The sequence below is a fragment of the Ricinus communis genome, chromosome 6 (assembly GCF_019578655.1).
Source record: "Ricinus communis isolate WT05 ecotype wild-type chromosome 6, ASM1957865v1, whole genome shotgun sequence".
NCBI lineage: Eukaryota > Viridiplantae > Streptophyta > Magnoliopsida > Malpighiales > Euphorbiaceae > Ricinus > Ricinus communis.
This window is the reverse complement of record NC_063261.1, coordinates 29,569,470-29,578,510: the sequence shown is the minus strand read 5'-3', so window position 1 is coordinate 29,578,510 and position 9,041 is coordinate 29,569,470. Positions and strand designations below refer to the sequence as shown.

Genomic DNA, 9,041 nt, shown 5'->3' with positions numbered 1-9,041 from the left:
CTGTGGTCCATTTTGTTTTTCCCATGAAAAATTGGTGTTTATATGAGATTGATCTGATAGACTGGACAGTAACATCCTCTGGCCAGTGGGCATTTTTGAAGTATTTATTTATGCTGGAGTGTGGTGTAGGTGTAGCAGGCATCTTTTCTGCCTTGTGCATTTGACTTGTTGCTTGAGTTGAGCTCTTTTCTTTCCTCATTCTGAGGTACTTGGAGACAAAGGATGAGGATTCATACAAACTATCCCGATTCAGGCAAAGTATGCTAAAGTATGTGCTCAAGGCTCAAGAGTCGTGATACAAGGATCACGTAAAGTTTGAGGTGTTCCCTATTTTGAAAGGAAAGAATAGGATTGTATGCAAGTTACCCAGAGGTCAGCCTGGTAAAAAATTTCGTTGAATTAGTTTGATAAGCTTAACAAGCCAAGCTTGATCCTAATATGAGCTTATCATATAAATAAGATGAGCTCATGCATAGGGCTGTAAATGAACCGAGCCAAATCGAACTTTAATAAGTTTGAGCTTGGTTCGTTATTATTTTACGCAAATTCGAACTGAAATTGAGTTCAATAATTACGAATTCATGTCAAATTTGAGCTTCTTTTCGAGCTTCATTTATTAAAACTTATTTAAAATTTATTTATTAATTTAAATTTAAATTTTTAATTTTATTAATTTATTTAACAATACAATTTATTTCATCATTTAATAGAAGTTAATTTTATTGTATAAGAAAAATAAAGTATTCTTACACATTAGTTTATATAAATTGATAAATATTTATATATATATAAAATAATAAGATAATTAAAATGAGAAAAATATTGTGTATTATTTACAAGTTTAAATACAAGTCCATTAAATGAGTTAGCTTAAAAATAGGCTTTTAAGTTTGTAAACAAGTTGGCTCACGAACTAACGAATCGCGTATTGGTAAGTTTTTATTAAGTCAAGCTTTGAGCAGCTCATGAGAGGTTGGGCTCAACTTGTTTACTGTCTTATATATCCTAGTATTAGGATCGTTTAGGCTTGCGAGTTAGCTTGTAGATTAGTTCACAAACTAGCTTATAGGCTTAGTTAAGAGTTGGCTGGTTAGCTTGTTTATAAATTGAAGATCTAGCTCATTTAGTAACTTTTTAATCTATTTTTTCTAATAATTAGTTATAAAATAATAGTTTCTAAAATTAATTATACAATATGATTTTTTTGTATTTGTGAATAAACAAGAATTTAATGTTGGTTTATATATTATTTTCTTTAATCATGGGATATCCAATTAGCTATGGACTTGCTCCTAATATGAACAACGCTCTTTTTATTTGAGTTAGGCTTTAAGTGTTGCTTTATATAATATTTTAATATTTGATAAAAGTAGAATATTATTAAGATGTTATAAGTTTATATTTTAAAACAACTTAAAATTTAATTTAATTTTCTAAGTTTAATTTCAGGTTATAGATTATACATATGTTATAAGGTTTTTGCAAAGATAGTTTATCAATATATATTGGAATAAAATTATAAAATAAAATACATAATAAAGTTGTAAAATAAAATACGTAAACGTTCAAGTAGAATACTATGAAAGAAATAAAAGAAGAGCTTCATTAGAAATTTATGGAGTTTCTTCTTGGAGTAAGATGATGCATTTTTCTTTGGGTCTTTTTTATCTATTAGTTTTTTATCCATGTACGTTGCACGTGAATGTTAACAAATCTGTTGCAAATATTGGACTCATATTATTTATATAATTAAAATATAAACAATTGTTAAATTTATATTTAAAATACTACTAGTATTAAAAATTGAGTTAAATATTATTTATCCTTGTGGTTTGGTCTAATTATCTTAAAATTTCTTGAGTTTTAATAAAACTAATTAATATCCCTTTTTTTTAATTTGAATGATTAAACTAGTAATTTAAGATTACAATTGAATTTTTGAATTTATTATTAAGTATCAAACTCGTCCAAAATTAATTTCGTGGTTAAATTAGAATAAAATTTTATTTTCAAAACAAATTAGTTCTAGTGTCTAATTAAAATAATAAATTTAATATTCTTTTTCTTGTTCTAATTTTTTATTTTTAATACAATTAATTTCAAGCAGATTTAAATATTATAGAACTACTTATATTTAGAACAACATTATTAAATTACCATATAATTTAATTTTAGTTATTAATATAATTTAAACATTTCTAGTTACAAAATATCATCATATTATTATTTTTATTATATATTATAGTTAAACTATATAAAAAGTAGAAATTAAATTAATAAATCATATCTTAATCTAGCGAAATAATCGAGATATCAAATTTGTAAGTCCACTATCCATGAAAAAAATAATAATAATTTTATATGTTAAAAATAAAATTTTTCATTAACCATTCAAATGAGATTAATATGAATAAAATTTCATTCTTAATATATTTCAATTTTATTATCTAGTGAAATAATAACTTCTAATTATTTGTTTTATTTAAACATTTAAAATTAAACTACGTGGAAATTTAATAATATTAAACAAAAAATGAATATTTCTAATCCGTTTAAATTTTTTTAGAATTAAATTATACTAAAAAATAAGATATATAAATAAGTAAAAGAATATTGAATTTATTATTTTAATTAGACACTAAAATTAACATGTGCTAAAAATAAGATTTTACTCTGATTTGATTATAAAATTAATTTTGGACGAGTTTGATATTTGATAATAATTTAAGAATCAAATTATAATATTAAATTACGAGTTTAGTCTTTCGACTAACACGTAAGGGATAGTAGCAGTTTTATAAAAACTCAATGGGATTTTAGTGTAACAAAGAAAATGTAGGGACTAACTCGTATATTAGACAAAACTTCAAAGGGTAAATAGCATTTAATCCTAAAAATAACATAATTTATAAACATTTGAAAGAAAACATATACCAATACAACCTATCGAATGGAGAGATATACCTAAAATTTTTCATGCATGATATTTTTAATATTTATTATCAATATTAGCATCTCAAAAATTATGATAGCTTGAGTTATGTTTCTCTATTAGTTTAAAATTATGTTTAACTTTTTCTTATTCTTTTGTTATTCTAATTATTATAATCAAATTATATGTTAAATAATCACATGAAATTATTGATAAATTTAACTCAATTTCGCTTATATCACTATATTTTACCTAATTGTATATTTTTCTCATAGGTTTTAATTCAGTTTTTTTTAGTGCATCATATAACTATTGATTTTTTTATTTAAATAACATAAATAAATGCGAATAATTAATTTCATTATTATTCACCTAATAAAAATAAATTATTTATTTAATATAAAATAATATATATTTAAAATATTGCACAAAGCTCACTGTATTTGTCAAATTAATGAATCATGTTATTAAATACTTATTTTAAAAAGTCAAAAAATGGTATATAAATGTACTAATTTCCAAATATAATGTTTATGGCCATATAATGTTTTTTAATTAAATTTGAATGACAATTGATGTGTCTTTTCTAGTACTCATAAGAGCACGAACCATTCCTATAGTAAGGAGTAAGTTCACCACGAGGTAGATCGCTCAAGAAACTATGAGACCACTTATTATAAAGACTAATTATCAACACAAAACAATAAAAGTAAATCTAAACACTCTAAATCAGTATGTTGAGAGGGTAACATTCATAAAATAAAGTAACTAAATAATAAATAAATATGTAATGCAAATACAAATGCTTATGATCTAAAACTATATGCTAAAAACAGTATTTAGTCTAGCCATTTACTTAGTAATCTCCTTGTTTTACTTTAAGCCTAGATCTAATGAATAAGATGGTGATGTGTCTTTTTCCCTAAGTCACTCAAGCTAATGATGCAACCTAGGTTTCTTATACCAACATAGATTAAAATAAAGATAATGTTTCTAATACTTTTAAACCTAAAGATTTTTATAACAATTACTATTGCTAAATTAATATGATGGTTAACAAACAATAATAACTGAAACTAATAAAGATATGAAGGTAAAGAAGTCATTCATTAAATAAATAAATAACAACAAAAGTAAAAATAATAAACTAAATACTTATGAAAACTAGCCTAACATATTTAACCCAATGATCATGGTATTAAATAGAAAGACAAAAAATAATAAAGTAGAAAGCTCCCTTTAGATCTAGAATTTCTTCAAGTAGAAAGAAGATTGGTCCTCAGTCTCCACTTCTTGAAAAGCTCATTAGATCTTAAAAGAACAATGAAAACTAAAACTAAATGTTTATGGAAAACTGTAGAGAATTATGGAGAGAATAATGGTGGCAGGTGTAGAAAGCAGGTAGGAGAAAACTCCCCTCTTTCCTTCCTCTTTCTTTAGGTTTTTTGTGGAGAGATTTATATAGAGGAGAGTCCTCCTCTAAATAAATCTCTGTAGAGATGAGTGTACTAATATAAGTCTATCTAATAGAAAAGATTTAAAGTATCTTAATCTCCATCAAATACTATCCCATAAATAACTCTTAATATAAATCCTAATAATTATATAAAATGACTAAAATGTCCCTTGGGCCTTGTAATTAGCAGTCCATGCGTCTTAATTTTGGGCCTTAACCCGAACATGTCCAACTAAGAATCTTTTAGCTCCATATTTTCCTCTTTTTGCTAATATTCCTGAAAATAGACAATTAAGCTTAAGTGAGGTAAAAGCACATATTTTCACCATTTTATATATAGAAATATATCATTAAAGCTTTAAAATACCTTTAAATATCTATACATAATTTGGACCGATTAAGTACCCCCACACTTAAACCTTTACTTGTCCTCAAGTAAATAGCAACTGAGAATTAACTTTTGCAAAAAAAATCATGAAGAATATCCATACTCAGCTTAAGGATATTATTCAAAAGAATCTCACTAATGCAAAGATCATGTCAACTCAAGAATACTTGAATCATAATAATTTTCTTTTTAAGAATATAAACTCAATCATTGTTAATCAAAAGACTCAAGCATCCAAACCTTCACACCTGTTTCACAACAAATAGTCTAACTCGTCTTCAAAGGATATAACTATGATGCATATAATCCAAATTATTCCTATTCAAAAAGGTAAAACATTCATTCAAAAACAAGAGATCAATAGGCATTTATTACTTGCTTTTGAAGCTCTTATACTTTTTTTTTTCTTTATACCCCTTGGGTTTTAATTTTTAATACTTGGGGTATTTCTTTCTTTCTTGAGATGTTATGCCTTTTTACATAAATACAAATATGGATAATGAATGCACCTCGTTACTCAACAAAACATATATCAAGATGCTTTGCATACTTATAATCTTAATTGCCTTTTTACGCGAAAATCGACATTGGTAATGAAGATCCCTGGTTACTAAGCAACTAAAATTAGCGGAGTAGAACGTATTACTTAGAGCTTTAACTTGCCCATATCATTCTCACAAACTTAGGTAAGCCAATTTAGTAACAAGAAAATAATAACCTAAATCATACATTTCTAATCATACCCATGTTAAATGTTGCTAAACTACTCATAACGTCCATATGCAAAAGATGAACACTTGATCATTTAAGTGCAAATAACTCATGAGTTCACATTTATACATGTTAAAAATTAACTCAAGAGTTTAATCGACTCTTATATAGCATTCTTTGTATAGCATTCTTAATATAATAGCATTCTTTCATCGACTCTTATATAGAATAATAAGAAAAAACTGAGTGAAAAAATTTAAAATTTTACAAAAGATTAACCAAAGTTGCTAATTCTCATGGCATATGACGTATAAAGTTTAATCGAAGAAATATTATATTTCTCTCCCTCACACTTAAATTTGACATTATCCTCAATGTCATTGCATATATAAAAATAAAGAACAAAAAGAGAGAAAAAAGATAGAATACTCCCCTGGAATTTTGCAATGCATAGTAAGCCATGAATTTGAATTCCAATCTCCACCATCCAAACCTTAGAAGCACACTTGAACACACATCATTGATAATTACAAAAGAAATAAAGAAATAAAGAATTAAAAATAATAACAAAGAATTAAAAATAATAAACTATCCTAAATATACTAGAAAAATTAAGTCCTAAGATAATTGAAAGTTAGGTCCTAATAAATAAATATAAATCCTAGAATAAAATTTAAAATAAAGTCCTAAATCAATAATATGACTATTTATGTGGAGGAGATGGATATATATTTAATTTTAAAAGAGGGTATTTTAACTAAAAAAAGTTCATATTCAATCTCAATTTCTTGGATTTAATTATTTTAATTTTCGCTCAAAAATATATTTTTTATTTTTTCGCGGCCGCTTCCTACATTCGCGGAGCCCGTTTATACCGGGCCGCCGATGCTACGGGCCCTTCACGTCGCCTACGCGGGCCGTTCATGCGCGCCTACCTGCAGCGATGGCCCCGGCTGAGGTCGCTGATAGCACCCGTGCCTCGCGGCTTCCTCGCGACCCTTCCGCGGCATGCAGTGGCTGGCTTTCTGGAGCATCTGCGACCGCGGCCCCGCTGCACGCCCGTATCGTCTCTCGCCATGGCCCATGTGAAAATTATGTGGCTCGCTCAATTTGTTTTTGAGCTTTAATTGCTTCTCATGGAGACATATTGCCTTTTGAGGATCAAACATAAGCCTACAAGATTAATATAAAATAAATAAAAATAGAAAAATAACAAAATAGTAATAAAATTAAAAAAACTAAAAAAATAACTTAAATGCATAAAAATAAAAATACAATTGCTAAGTTTATTGTCTATAGCTAGACATTCCTAATTATGCTCATGGTGGGCGTTCATCTGCGCACTCCACCTCTTCGCCATAAGCCATTCCTTTCAAGTATGGCTTCATACTTTTAATACGAACATCTAAAGTGTCACGAAAGCTCTTGTCAATTAAGAATGGAATATCATTATATAATTGTTCATAAACAAGAGAATCTAAATAATTATATGAACACTTATCGATAGTAGATTTAGGAGATAAAGTTAGAGAATCAAACACTTTAAATTTCACAGTTTCTCCTAAAACTATCATGGTAAGTTTTCTATCATGCACATCAATCACAGTTCTAGTAGTTGCCATGAAAGGTCTATAAAGGAGTATAGTTTGCTCTTTATCTCTTGGTGGTGTGTTTTCCATGTCAAGCACTACAAAATCAACAGAAATTATTAACTTACCTACTTGTACTAGCAAGTCTTCCATCATACCTCTAGGATATTTTATCATCTATCAGCAAATTGTAGAGACATAGTGGTAGGCTTCAACTTTTCCAAGCCAAGTCGTTCATATATCGAATAAGGCATCAAGTTGATGCTTGCTCCTAAATCTAACATGGCTTTTATATGCTTTTTGTCACCTATTGTAATATCAATGGTGAAGCTACCGGGATCCTTCATCTTAAAAGGCAATTGATGTTGAAGCATTACACTTGCTACTTGTACTTTTTCGTTGTTCGCATATCGCCTTTTGTTGGTGTTCAACTCTTTAAAGAATTTTGCATAAGCTGGCTTATTCCTGATAACATCCAACAAAGGTAAATTAGTATTAACTTTAGAGAGCATCTCAATACTTTCAATTTTTTTTATCCTTTTTGCACTCTTTGGATTGGTTTAGAAAAGGAATAGGGGGTCTATAAGGCTGAGCTGCCTTATGAAATCCAGGTCCACAAAATGCTCCATTTTTTTTCTTCTCAAGTCTAAGATTAGGCTCTACTTTTTCTTTCTTTTGCATGCTCTCCTTATTGATTTACACTAATCCATCATTTTTAGGTGTACCTGCATAAGAAGAAGAATTTCTTTCAGTTTCTATAGCAATATTATCGATAACCTCACCTTTTCTAATAGTGGTAATGGAATTGGCTTGAGGTTGACTTGATAGTTCCTCTTTATTGAGCTCTTCAACAATTTGTTCCGTTTGAGCTTCTAAACGTTTCAGTGAAGCCTCAATGGAATATGTCTTTTTCTCATTCCTCTCCATCCTATCATGAGAAGCCATCATAAATGATTGAAATGTTTCTTCCAAACTTGGCTTTCTTTGCTCATTAGATCGAAGAGTTTATTCTTGATCTTGAAAGAAAGGATTGGAGTCCCTTTGGGATTGAGAATATTGGTCTTGGTAATGAGGTTGGTTTTGATTTCTTAATAATTGTGATGGGTTTTGGTCATTGTATTTCCAAGAAAAATTTGGGTGATTTCTCCAACCTGTATTATATATGTTGGAATAAGGGTCATTCATAGGATGCATGGGTTAGTAAGAACCATCAAATTTGTTTGGTCTTACATATTTCCTCTATAATTATCAAAAGATGAACAAACATTAGCACCATGACTATAAATACTATAAATACCACATACCTCATTATTTGGTGAGTTTTTTTTGTTGAAGTAAGCATCTTAACTTGCTTAGTCAATTCAACCAATTGCATTGTCATCTCACTACTATCTACTACTTCATTTACTTTTATTCTCTTTGTCCTCACACTCTTTTATTCAGAATTGGCTCCTAACATCTCAAAGATGTCATAAACCTCATCAGATGTCCTTTCTAACATAGCACCCCCAACTGCATTATCAACCATACATTGATATTGTTGTGTCAACCCATCGTAAAATAATTGGTTGATTATTGGGAGTGGAAATCCATGGTGTGGGCATTGCAATAGAAGTGATTTGAAGCGATCCCATACTTCATGAAAAAATTCAACATTCTGTTGATAAAAATTAGAAATTTCACCTCTTAATTCTTTGGTCTTTTGTTGTGAGTAAAATTTACTCATAAACTTTTAATAAAATTCATTCCCATTTCTCAAAGAATTAGGAGGTAACATTATTAACCAAGCCTTTATTCTATCTTTCAATGAATAAGAGAAACATCTCATTCTTATTTGACCCTCATTTAATCCAGATAATTGGAAAGTATGAACTATAGCATAAAATTCTCTAATGAATGTTAATGCATCCTTACTAGGCAATACCATAAAATGAAGGAAGCATATTAAAATGAATGCTCTTAAGT

The 9,041-nt window shown here is 28.3% G+C and overlaps 1 non-coding gene across 1 annotated transcript; it reads left to right on the top strand.

The window, feature by feature from the left end:
- The first annotated feature begins 8,662 nt into the window (after positions 1–8,662).
- On the top strand, positions 8,663–8,770 carry LOC112535701. The gene has a single exon (XR_003079784.1). It is a non-coding gene; the product is annotated as a small nucleolar RNA R71 (small nucleolar RNA).
- Positions 8,771–9,041: the final 271 nt, after the last annotated feature.